Below are 12,759 nucleotides of genomic sequence, written 5' to 3'. Positions count from 1 at the left end.
AACAATAATGATGATATATAAAAACGAAAAAGGGAAAAAAACCAAAACCATAACCAATAAAATCACTCACCACCTGGTGACTGACGCTGCCAGTCCCCGAGCCATGATTGCTGCCTTGCTACAACCTCCTTTCAGATAACTGTCGGGAGTGATAAGGTCTCCCCTCAGCCTCCTCTTCTCCAGCCTAAACAACCCCAGCTCCCTCAGCTGCTCCTCATAAGAGCTGCTCTCCAGACCCTTCATGAGCTTCGTTGCACTTTTTCAGACATGCTGGTAGTGAGGGGTTCAAAATTGAACACAGCATTTGAGGTGCAGCCTCACCAGTGCCAAGCACAGGGGCATGATCACTTCCCCACTCCTGCTGGCCACATTATTGCTGACACAAGCCCAGGGGCTGGTGGCCTCCTTGGCCACCTGGGCACTGCTGGCTCATGTTCAGCCGGCTGTCAGCCAGCACCCCCAGGGCCTTCTCTGCCAGGCAGCTTTCCAGCCACTTTTCCCCCAAGCCTGTAGCATTGCCTGGGTTGTTGTGACAGAAGTGCAAGACCTGGCACTTGGCCTTGTTAAACCCATACAATTCAACTTGGCCCATCAATCCAGCCTGTGCATATCCGTTATGTAGCGCCTTCTTACCCCGAAGCAGATCAACACTCCCGCCCAACTTGATGTTGTCTGCAAACTTACTGAGGGTGCACTCGATCCCCTCATCCAGATCATTGAGAAAGATATTAAAGACTGGGCCCAAAACTGAGATCTCTACAGGGCTACAATCTGTTTAGAGACATGGTGGGATAGCTCATATAACTGGAATGCTGTCATAGATGGCTACATACTTTTTAGGACAGACAGGCCAGCAAGGTGAGGTAGGGGAGCTGTTCTTTATGTGAGGGAGCAACTGGAATGTGTCAAGCTCTGCTGAGGGTTAGAGGAAGAACGAGTTGAGAGCTTATGGTTAAAAGTTAAAGGGCAGGCAAATACGGGTGACACTGTTGAGGGTGTTTGCTACAGGCCACGGGATGAGGAAGAGGAAGCTGACGAGGCCTTCTACAGCCAGCTGGAAGTAGCCTCACAGTCGCAGGCCCTGGTTCTCATGGGGGACTTCAACCACCCTGCTATTTGCAGGAAAAGCAACACGGTGAGGCACGCACAACCCAGGCGGTTCCTGCAGAGCATCGAGGATAACTTTTGAGGCAGGTGGTGGAGGAGCCAACGAGGCGAGCTGTGCTGCTGGACCTTATACCAACAGAGAAGGCCTGGTGGAGGGTGTGAGGGCTGGGGGTAGTCTTGGCTGCAGTGACAATGAGATGGTGGAGTTCAGGATCCTGCGTGGTAGAAGCAGGGCAACAAGTAGGATTACAACCCTGGACTTGAGGAGAGCCAACTTTGGCCTTTTCAAAGACCTGCTTGGAGGAATCCCATGGGTTAGGACTCTAGAGGTCGGGGGTGTGGGGCTGTGTGTCTGAGCACTGGAACAGGCTGCCCAGAGAGATTGTGGAGTCCCCTTCATTACTCAAAACCCACTTGGAAGTGTTCCTGTGCCCCCTGCTCTGGGTGTCCCTGCTCAAGCGGGGGTGGGTGTGGGTTGGGCAACATGATCTCCAGAGGTTCCTTGCAACACCTACCACCCTGTGATTCTGTAAAACCCAAAGGATTTGGCCCTGAAGATAACGTGCAACATATGGAACCCTTTGACTGAAAAATGCTCTCAGAGAGCAGAAAAAATTCCATGCATTATGTTCCAGTATTACATGGCAAAAACCCAGTCAAAAATTATAAATATCTAGTTTAAGAAAAAGGTGATCATGCAAAGTCAAGGATTTTCAAACCAATCAAGGATGGCTATGAAAATCAAAAACCAAAACCCCAATCTCTTTATAACAGAGTTTAGGGAGATATGAGCTTTGATCACAAGGCTGCAGATGCTTTTCCAAGCAGGTGAAAGAGGTGTCAGAGCTTATGCATTGCAACATGTGTTCAGAATGGAAGATACAAAACTCTCAGAAACACATACCATCAAAAGCTTTTACTGCTCTGGAGAAGCAAGCTCCTGAATCTGAGGTCATGAAAAACACCCTATTTTAATATGATGTGGTAATTTATGTGGCAACTTCAAATGTAAATCCCTATTAGTTTACCACTCAAGAAACCTGGGGGTGTTGAAACTTTTAACCCTACTTATGTTACCTTGTCACTAGTGTTCAGATGAAAAGGCATGAGTAACATCCAGTACTACAGAAGCTTGGTTAGTTAAATGCTCTGGTCACCCAGCCAATCTAGCACTTACCACCTTGCTGATTCTCAGTAAAACAGGCAACCAACTCACCTTTGTGATTTGCCTCTGAACATTTAAGTTGTGCAAATACTACCTCACTTTTAGAATGCCTCAAGAGTGCTAATTTAAAAATGTTTTATTTATGACGTATTATTTGAAAGAAATGACAAATCAAAAAATCAGTAGTGCATGAATTTTTGAAAAGTTGCCTTGAAAAACATTCTTGCTTCATGAGACTTACTAAGTAGCAAGACAATGATTGATTCTTGGAAGGCACTACAGAAGGACTATACTCATGGTTTGTAAAGATTAGAGAAATAAGAGGATGATGTAGTTCAAATAGTAAATGTTGCACAAAAAGTGTTGCATTTGATGAAGGAGATGGATATTCAATAACTTACAGAACTGAATGAAGAAGAGTTACAGGAAAATTAATTAGAGCAATTTGCTAAAGAACAGCAAATATAAAAATAGAAGACTGAAAAGCATCAATAGTGGAAACATCGACACAAGTATGTATGGGAGCAGTAGACAGTTCGGTGAAGGAAGCTGGAAACATACTTGTTTCCAATTCAAGCTGTTAGTTCCCAAATGCAATTTATATGAATTTACAAACTTGCTTAAGAACACACCTGCCAGTTGTAAAGGGAAACTACTGTAGTAAGTTTTTAATAAGAAGAGTCAAATGATCATGGATGGAAATATTCAGGCTTTCCTCTCCTGTTTTGTAGGCATAATGGTAATCTTTCCACAGGATTTGAAAAAAGATGGCTCAGAATGACCTCTACTGACAGAAGGATGAACTACCACGTACAGTTCAATGGATGGCATTCAGCAGACGCTCAGTTAAAGAAAGCTGTAGAGCTTTTTCCAGATTTAAAAGTGGATTATCACCTACCTTGGCCAAGGCCTGCTCCAGCTGCCAAGATTTAGTTTAGCATAGAAATATAGCTTGGACAGACACATAGATTAGTCCAAATATTTTCAGATGAAAGGCTTATACTAGTTCAGAAAGGTTTTGTACAACACATACAAAACTTTAACTACTGAGAAAAAACTTTATTTAGGGGAGAATCTTCTTGTCATGAACACTTAAACTCACCTGAAGTAAAGCATACATAAACATACAGAAAAAGTGAAAGGTAATGGTGAGTTGTTTAGAATACTTTATTGGATGCCTTAAAATGTATTAGAGAAAAACTACTGAATTAGTATCATGCCAAGTCAAAACAAAACTAAAACCTGCTTGAGGGAAGAGATGGAAGAAACCACAAATATCTCTCTGTACGCCCATGTAAAATGATAGGTATTACTAGCTAGCATCATCAGGACATGGGAAATGAATAACTGATATAAAGCAATAATGAAAATTGAAGAATCAGTAGTCTTTGAAAATGAAACAAAAAGAAAAAAGAAGAAAAGCTAAAGCTCTCTCATCCTCTCATCCTTTCCTCGTATGTGAGGTGCTCCAGTCCCTTTATCACCCTTATGGTCCTTTACAACATGGTCTCCAGCATGTCCATGTCTTTCTCATACTGAGGGCCCCAGAGCTGGACACAGCACTCCAGATGTGGCCTCACCACTGCTGAGTAGAGGGGAAGGATCACCTCCCTTGACCTGCCAGCAACACTTCTCCTAATGCAGCCAAAGACACCATTTGCCTTCTTTACAACAAGGGCACATTGCTGCCTTGTGTTCAACTTGGTGTCCACCAGTAGCCCTAGGTCCTTTTTTGCAAAGTGCTGTCCAGCCAGTTGTTCTCCAGCACATACTAGTGTACTACTAGTCCTTCCCAGGTGCAGGACTTTACACTTGTTGAATTACAAGAGATTCCTGTTGGCCCATTTCACCAGCCTGTGGAGGTCCCTCTGGATGGCAGCATGACACTCTGGTGTACCAGCCACTCCTCCCAGTTTGGTGTTGCCTTCAAGCTTGTGTATCATTAATGAAGATGTTGAACAGGCCTGGGCCCAGTATTGACCCCTGGGGTACACCACTAGTTACTGGCCTCCAACTGGACTTCATTCCACTGATCACCACCCTCTGGGCCTGGCCGTTCAGCCAGTTTTCAATCCACCTCGCTCTATGTTCATCCAGTCGACACTTCATCAGCTTTGCTATGAGGATCCTACGAGAGACCATGTCAAAGGCCTTACTGAAGTCCAGGCAGACAATACAAATGTCACAGAATCACAGAATGGTAGGGGTTGGAAGGGACCTCTGGAGATCATCTTGTCCAACCCCCCTGCTTGAGCAGGCAGACCTAGAGCACGGGGCACAGAACCGCGTCCAGGTGGGGTGTGAATGTCTCCAGGGAAGGGACTCCACAGCCTCTCTGGGCAGCCTGTTCCACTGCTCTGGCACCCTCACAGGAAAGAAGTTTTTCCTCATATTGAGGTGGAACTACCTGTGTTCCAACTTGTGCCCATTGCCCCTTGTTCTGTCATTGGGCACCACTGGAAAGAGTCCAGTCCCATCGTCCTGACACACACCCTTTAGATATTTGTAGGTATTGATGAAATCCCCGCTCAGTCTTCTCTTCTCCAGGCTGAACAAACCCAGGTCTCTCAGCCTTTCCTCACAAGGGAGATGCTCCAGACCCCTGAATCATCTTGGTAGCTCTCTGCTGGACTTGCTCGAGCAGTAACCTGTGCCTTGTGTGTCTTAAGCTGAAACCATTTATACATCTTAGAGCCTCAAGAAAAAAAGATATGTAAATTCAAAAAGGAAAGCAGAAGGGCAGTACATTACCCAAAGTCAGCGGACACTGTAACAGCAACAATTACTACCAGTTACTGACTCAGGTACAGGGACAGTCCCAGTGCTTTCCTCAGAAGCAAATTTTTAAGCTTTATTAACAAAGTGGCCTCTCACTATCACCACAACCAGTGGTAAACTAAATAGGTTAGATGTACAAGCTCCTTTGGTACCATAGCCAAGTCTTTCCCATTGAGGTTTCTTAGAGCAATGCTGTAATACAGCAATGATCTACACTTTATTTTTTAAAAAAACCTTGGTAACAAATCCCCGCCTTAGCACATACACTAGAGAAACAGTTCTGGATCTTAAAGACGCTCAGCTGCTTTATCCCCTTAGATTTTGCTTTATGAGCAATTCTTGCACTCCTTGATCCAGCTGAGAACAATTCATTTGTTGGTATAGCAAAAGTTATTTTCAGAGGCCCTGCATGAGGCCAGCCTAAACAAGTGTGGTCTGTCACAACTTTGCATTCTTGTCTCATATTAACCATTCTTCCACTCTCTGAGAGGACAGGCAGAAGCAAGAAAACATGTCTCTGGCCATTTCCCAGAGAAGAAACAACATTTACAAGAGTCAAAGAAAGATATTTCATTTAGCTTGTTTTGGAAGAAAAAAAAACCAACAAACAAAAAACCAAAACCGAACCACAAACAAGAGTTTTAGAAGGTCTTTAGTGGATACTGATGTTCCCAGGGCAGAATAAAGGTAACCAATAGACTTTCCTACATAGATGCTTCGCTATATTGGCTTCCTCATCTAAGCAACTCTCAAGTATTATGAATTCATCCACATCATAATCATGGGAAAGTAACATCTCATTAATTTTGCAGAAACTGAAGTAAGTGACAGGGTAATCATCATCTGGCCAAAGCACTCTGACAACTACAGAACCTTCTTTTCTGAGAAATGGAACAGGAGTGGATGATAATATTCCCCTTTCTCTGCTCCTTCCAATCCCTCTCAAGGGGAGACTGTACAAAAGTGTTCACAGAGATAGGCGTTAGGAAATTGTGGCAGGCTCTCATAAAGAAATGAGGAAAGACAGACAAAAAAAAAAAGAGGTAAAAGTAATGCTTTAAGGGTCATTAATTTCATTCTTTCAGTCACATTTCTTCTAGCACTTTGTCTTAAACATGCCTCAACAAATGATCAAATAAAGTGTCATGTTTTCTAGCAAAGCCTGCAATCCTTTATAGCCTTATCTGAGCTAGCTCCACTCTGATTTAGCAAATTTTTAACTTCCCAATGATGCTAAATCAGAAACCACAGCAATGAACAAAGAGAAACAGGCTAGAAAGAGGTGGAAACAGGGAGAATGGGAGATTTGCAACTCAACTTCTTGGAAAAAAGTTTCCTCTCTCTGCCTCCTCTACCACAGTCAAATAGGCATTAAATTTTGAACATACACAATAAGAATCTCAAGGACAATGATCTGAGTTCATCCACCCTAATTTAGGGTGGGAAGCTACAAGTATAGTAAATATTTCAAAGTTCCTTAAATATTTCAAGTTACCCTTTCTATCAATTTGCCTAATAAATGGTAGGACCTCTACCTGCAAGCCTATATAATTTCTAATATGCAAAGTCTAATTATTCTAGATCAAACTACTCAATATAAATTAAATGAAAGAATAAATTTTTTAAAATCTATAAATAAGCCTCTAAGGAAATTAGTTAGGCCCTTTGAGTCAGAGTTCTTCAGTCCAGCTGACCCAAATATCAAAGAAGCTCTTCCTTAAAACAGAAATGCTAAAACTACCACAAATCTGTACCCCAATCAAACAAGAAAACTGTACAAAGTTAACTTCTAAATATAACTGTATTAATATTTCTCAGAAAAGCTATTGGGAAATAGCAGAATTTACAAGACATTAAAAAGAAACTGCTCAAAGCATAGAAGGTCAAAAAGAGCAAACACAAAGTGAAAACTTCCCCCAAAATCGAACATACTATACATTGTAAAGTGTAACTCAAGAAATAAACTCTTTGCCTCAGCTTTTCAAAGGGTGGGGGTGAGGGCAGGGCGGGGAAGACAGACAGCTAATGGGAATGAGTAATAGGAAATGGAATTACCTTGCTGGAGGTATAGAAAAATTCAAGAATTCTATTATCCCCAAGAAGGTTCTGCGTAATTTCTAACCCAGATTTTGGAAGGGATGGCACACTAAATCACAAATCCAAATATAAAAAAATATTTTAAGAAACCTTTCCACTGTAGTGTTACAACATAAGTTAAATAAAGCTGCTTGCTCACCCCTAGTCCTCTTCCAAATATCATGTTTTCTCCCCTTACAGTTCTGGAATTTTATCATAGTATCTCTTGAGTGACACAATAATCACTTGACCCTGGCCCCTGTGAAAGTTGTATGGCCCCTTTCCCCCACTCTGGAGAACTCCCCTCTTCCCCAGAACAGTTTCCTGTTTTTCCTTCAAGCAACCCAATAAATTCCTTCCTCCCCTTCACCATGCAGTTATCACCCTTCAGTGTCTTGCTGCACTGTGTGGCTTATATTACTGGTTTTAACCATATTCCTTTTGATTATCTCATCATCTTTTTGGTGGACTTGGCGGTGCTAGGTTAATGGTTGGACCTGATGATCTTAAAACGTCTTTTCCAACCTCCATGAGTCTATGATTCTGATTCTATTTTCTTTATCCAACAATTTTATCTGAAGCACTCACTGCAATATTACTGCAGAATGCTGATCTCATGTTACCCCTTTATTTCATCTTGCATACAAAGTTCAGTTAAAGTGAAGAAAAAAAAGTACAGAAATTGAGACAGCAGGCCTCTTCCCCATGCCTTTCCTCCTCTAACTATAAGACACCCAATGCTTCATTTGCCAGTTAAACAACCAGTTTTTCTTTCAGCTCTTATTATTTTCATGAGGAACGCTAAACAAGGCTGTCTGACCTGGTTTATATAAAGAAAACAACTGTGGTGCAGAAAACTGGCTGATGAAGGAGTACCCAAGAAGGAAGAGAGTTGTTAAAATTCCATACTAGTTCCTATATCTATTCTTCCTTCATTTAAATTTATAATATCCCTTTTTATTCTCCATCACATGCTGAATTTTCTGTGCTAGAAAAAAAAATAAATAGAGCTTCTATTCTAAATAAAATGCATCTTTTAGAAGTTTTCCTAGCAGCTTAGCAGCCTGCTGACACAACCAGAAATCTGTTTTCAGAGACATGACTGTCTACAGACTGAAAAAGTATAAAATGCCTAGAATTCTAATAGTATTTGAGGATTTCTATTCTATGCATGATGTGTTCTGCCCCTCACATTATAGTCGATGTCATACTTGCGTCCCCACAGAATCCAGTCAAAGTCTATGAAGCTGTGAAAATGTAGTCTCGCACTCTGTATTTCACTTCACCTTGCTAACTGTACTAGGAACCAAATTGCCTGCAAGCTTTTGCATTCTCCAGATATTACACCACCAGATGCCTCAAGCAGAGAACAAGATCCATGTGTTGTCAACAGAAGAGAATTAATTAGGTGAAATACATTTGCGGAATCCTAGGGGGAAAGCCATACTCTAGCCTAGAGAGGAAAGTAAAAAGCTGCCAAGGTCCCCACTGTAAGAAAAACTTCTTTCAAGTCCCAGATCTAATAACCAGTTTAAGAGTGAACATTTTAGCAAAATGTATTATCCAAGCGAACATGGCTTCCCTATACCACTTCAGAGGTGAATGTTCAAACACGACCAATCTCTGTGGTATGGAAATGCAAAAGCAAAACAACCCAAGGCAGTATTTATCTCATCAAGTGTCAGGGAAAAATAGTCTGACAGACTTTCAATAGTTTAAGTAACTTAAATAAATCAGGTAAGAATTCATAGAATTAATTTACCTGGTACACTACCTGTGCAAAGAGACAAGCCTTAAAAAAAATCTAGCCCCTTCACAGTGGGAGTGGGGACCCTGAGCACAGAGCCAGAAATAAAGATCAGGGGACAACAGGTTCCAATACAGACAGCTGAGTCAGATGAAAATGGATAGCGTACATATTTAATCATATTCATACATAATCTATATTTTTAAGAAGTTGCAACATATTTGTATTCTTAGCACTGTCTCATCATATTAACTGAATGTTATATTATTTTCTGTAAGCAGTCTTCAGCTCAGAAGATGAGGTTACCTGCACTGTTATTCTGCAAGTACAGCGTTCCTACGTTCCCCTCCCGAAGGAATGCAGACTAATACTACACGAAAACAGGGCCTGCAGTTTTACACCAGCCACACAGCTGATCTCTAGTGGTCTGGGATTTGCTTCCTTTTATTCATAGGACTTTAAGAATTAAGCAGAGTAATTTGGAGTTCTTTTACTTTAACCTTCTTGGGGATAGAAGAATAGGTAAAGTAAGGGCCTATAACTTAGGAAGCCTATGTTCAAGTTTCTGCTCCATTACAGATTTACTGGGCAGATTTACTTCAGACAAATCACTTCTCATTAGCAAGCCTCCTGAGACATAGAGAAATTTCATTGTTAGAGGGATGTTCTGGGAGAACTCTAAACTATTACAAAGTACTCAGCTATGCTGCCAGTACTGCCCTACTACATTCACTGACAATCCTTTTCATTGTGGATTCAATGACAATTCCTGTTTGCCTTCACAGGAAAACTGAAAGGTCTGTTTTGTATGTCTTACTAATACACAAATCAACATTTTCAAGTACTTCCTCTGCAGTTATCTCACTGAATAGTACAGAAGGATTCAGTACTTCCATGATGCTTAGTACATCGTAGTTCTCTTTTCGCTATTAAGCACCAGTTACTAATTCTTTTTAACTTCTACTGTTACTTGTCAGCACCAATGGCCTTGTGGCATTTGCTTCAATGATTTTCAAAACTGTTTTTCCAAACATTTTTGTTTGTTCCTGATGATAATCAGCATTGGCTTTCAGAACAGAAATCTCCAAGACAGCTACAAAATTGCACCACTTGCACATATATATTCTTTCTCTTCAGGAAAAAAAAAAAAAGAAACTAGTGTGTACTGCCCAAAGTTAAAATGACTGGCTACTGACCTTATCTGCTGTAGCACCACTCCTGAAGAAAGGAAATCCCTTTCTCTACCTTACTCCCAAAGCAGTCATTGCATAGAAGCAAGTCACTGAAAAATACCAACACATCTCCTGGCTATCCCACCTCAGCACTATTTTACTGATTTTTCAGCTGGGTTGAGGTTTTTTTCCAGATTTTTTTTAATTATTAAAACGAGTTTTCAGCTTTATGAGCTGAAAGCTTTTCTGATGCTTTGCTGACATTCATTTTCCTGAAAGTAGGTACAGGTCAACAGCTTTATTATTGGTAGTAAAATGACAACATACTCTTTTCTTTGTAAGCCACGTGTAACACCTGCCTTAAAGACCTCAGGGTCCAATGGCACAGCTCTGCAAACGTGTACAGTCACAGCAAGGACAGCAACTGTGTTCGTATACGCAGCTCAAGAAGGCTGTAAATGAGCAATTCAAGCAAGACTATATTATCTGGAGCTAAGACTGAGAACAAAAATTAGAGAATAATTTAAAAGAACATCACAAAAAGGAAAGAAGTATAGGTAAATGTCACAACTTTAATTCAGAACTTAAAATCAGGTACTAATCTGTATAGGGGCACACACTAAAGAACTGAACACAAGAGCGCAGGAGCAAGCAACTCCGAAGTATGGGAATTTAAGCTATGAAGACGACTGGGGGACTGCAGCAGCTCTCTTCTGAGGAAAGGCCTCTGGGGTCCCAGGGCCCAACATTGGTGTTGGGCAACCAAAATGGTGAAAGGCCTCGAGGGCAAGACTTATGAGGAGCGAGGTCACTTAGTTTGTTCAGCTTGGAGAAGGCTGAGAGGTGACCTCATCGCAGACTACAACTTCCTCAAGGGGGGCAGCAGAGGGGGAGGCGCTGATCTCTCTGGTGACCAGTGACAGGACACAAATGAAGTGACGCTGTGTCAGGAGAAGTTCAGACTGGACATTAGGAAAAGGTTCTTCACTGAGAGGGTGGTCAGTCACTGGAACAGGCTCCCCAAGGAAGTGGTCACAGCACCAAGCCTGTCAGGGTTCAAGGAACATGGAGTTGGACTTGTTAATCCTTAATGGGTCCCTTCCAACTTGAGATACTCTATGATTCTGTGAACTGACTGCCCTCCAGATACAGTGAGTACCGTACTGCTGATCGAGCTTTTCCAGAAGATCCAAGCGTCCCTGACTGCAGAATGACACAAAGCTATTCATATGCTGAAGTCGCGAAGTCTTCGACTGGAGGCTTAAGCTGCCTGCACGCAGCATCCCATTTCTCACCGGGGTGGGGAGGGAAGAGAATGTGAGGAGGGGCTCAGGGCGGCTCCGTGCCGCCGGCAGGGCAGGCGGTGGCGACCAGCCAGCCGCGGGCCGCCGTGACGGAGTCATCTGCCCGGCCGGGCACCGCCCTTCCGTCGCGGGCCATCGGCTCGGCACCACGAGCCCGCTTCCGGCGGCCACCGACCTTCTGGGACACCGGGCCGGTCGGCGGACTCGAGAGCGAGTCACAGACGTGGGAGCTGCACCACGAACGCCCTCAAGGGCGCGGGACGGAGCCGAGCTGCGGCTGCGCGCTCCGACCGCCCCCTCCCGCCGCCCCCGCTACCTCTGCCCTGCTACGCAACCAGAACGCGGAAGTGCTCGCCGCGCGGGTAACGGCCGCGGCGCCGACAGGTGACGCACGGTGATGCACGGTGACGTACTGGGCCGCTCCCGCCCCGCCCCGCCCCGCCTCGCCTCGCCCGCCGCGTCCCCGCCCCCGGCGCTGGGCTGGGCCCCGCGCTTCGGCCGGGGGCGGTGGGAGCGGGTGGGGCCGGGCCGCGCTCACCTCCCCGCCGCGGGCCGGGAGTCCTGGCCGCGTAGGGGCGGTGTTTGCTCCCAGGGGATTTAAACTTGCTCCTAGCAGGTCTGAACGGAGCAAAACCGAGGAGGAAGGGTTGCGAGCGTGGCCCGTTCGTGCTCAGCCGCCTGAGTCTCAGTAGCGTCAGCGTGTCGGAACGAAAGTGTTTCCATAAACCTAAATGCAAGTTAAGTCTCTATGAAGGACAAAGGCGCATCTACAATAAAGCTACAGTATGCCTAAAAGCTGTCTGAAAAATCTGGGGTAGTGTTCACAGGAAAAAGGGAAGTCGAGGTATAAGATCACGAGCCGTAGACCTGAGCGTTCATGTGCACCAAGACTCCTAGCAACAGGTCTGCAACAGACCCGATGAGCTACACAGTTGAAAGCTGAAGTTTGACAATTTCAGACAATAAAAAGCTACAGTTCTTCAACTACAGAAACTATTTACCTGCACTTTTGCTGAATTCTCAATTATTTAGTTACTTTAAACCAACATACTTCTAAAATATTTATCCACTGCTAAGTGATGCTGTTTCTCTCATCAAGGACTGAAAACACACTCAGTACATCTTCTTCTGACTTTAAATACAGTTTGTCTTCTCTACATGCTACAATATTGGTTTGTATAAATGAAGTTGAGATTAGAAATTAAAATGTGACTGTTGTAAGTGAAGACAGAGACTCTGGCAAATGGAGTGATGTGCTCTGGGCACCTGAGATTTGTTCCTCCTGCCTTTTTTGTGTGGGGAGACTTTAACTGGCCAGGCCAAGCAGATGTGTGTTTTCACTTAATCAGATCGTACTGGATGTTCAGCCACACTGAACTTGAATGCCACCCTGGCTGCACTGGGAATTTA

The 12,759-nt window shown here is 43.6% G+C and overlaps 1 long non-coding RNA gene across 1 annotated transcript; it reads right to left on the bottom strand.

Moving 5' to 3' along the window:
• Positions 1-10,597: 10,597 nt before the first annotated feature.
• Positions 10,598-11,769, bottom strand: LOC135311804 (uncharacterized). Its single transcript, XR_010371353.1, has 2 exons — positions 11,666-11,769; positions 10,598-11,091 (listed from the first exon to the last, which is right to left on the bottom strand). It is a non-coding gene; the product is annotated as an uncharacterized LOC135311804 (long non-coding RNA).
• Positions 11,770-12,759: the final 990 nt, after the last annotated feature.

Source organism: Phalacrocorax carbo, chromosome 2 (assembly GCF_963921805.1).
Source record: "Phalacrocorax carbo chromosome 2, bPhaCar2.1, whole genome shotgun sequence".
Lineage (NCBI taxonomy): Eukaryota > Metazoa > Chordata > Aves > Suliformes > Phalacrocoracidae > Phalacrocorax > Phalacrocorax carbo.
Note: the sequence above shows the minus strand (reverse complement) of the source record. Positions and strands in the feature narration are given on the sequence as shown.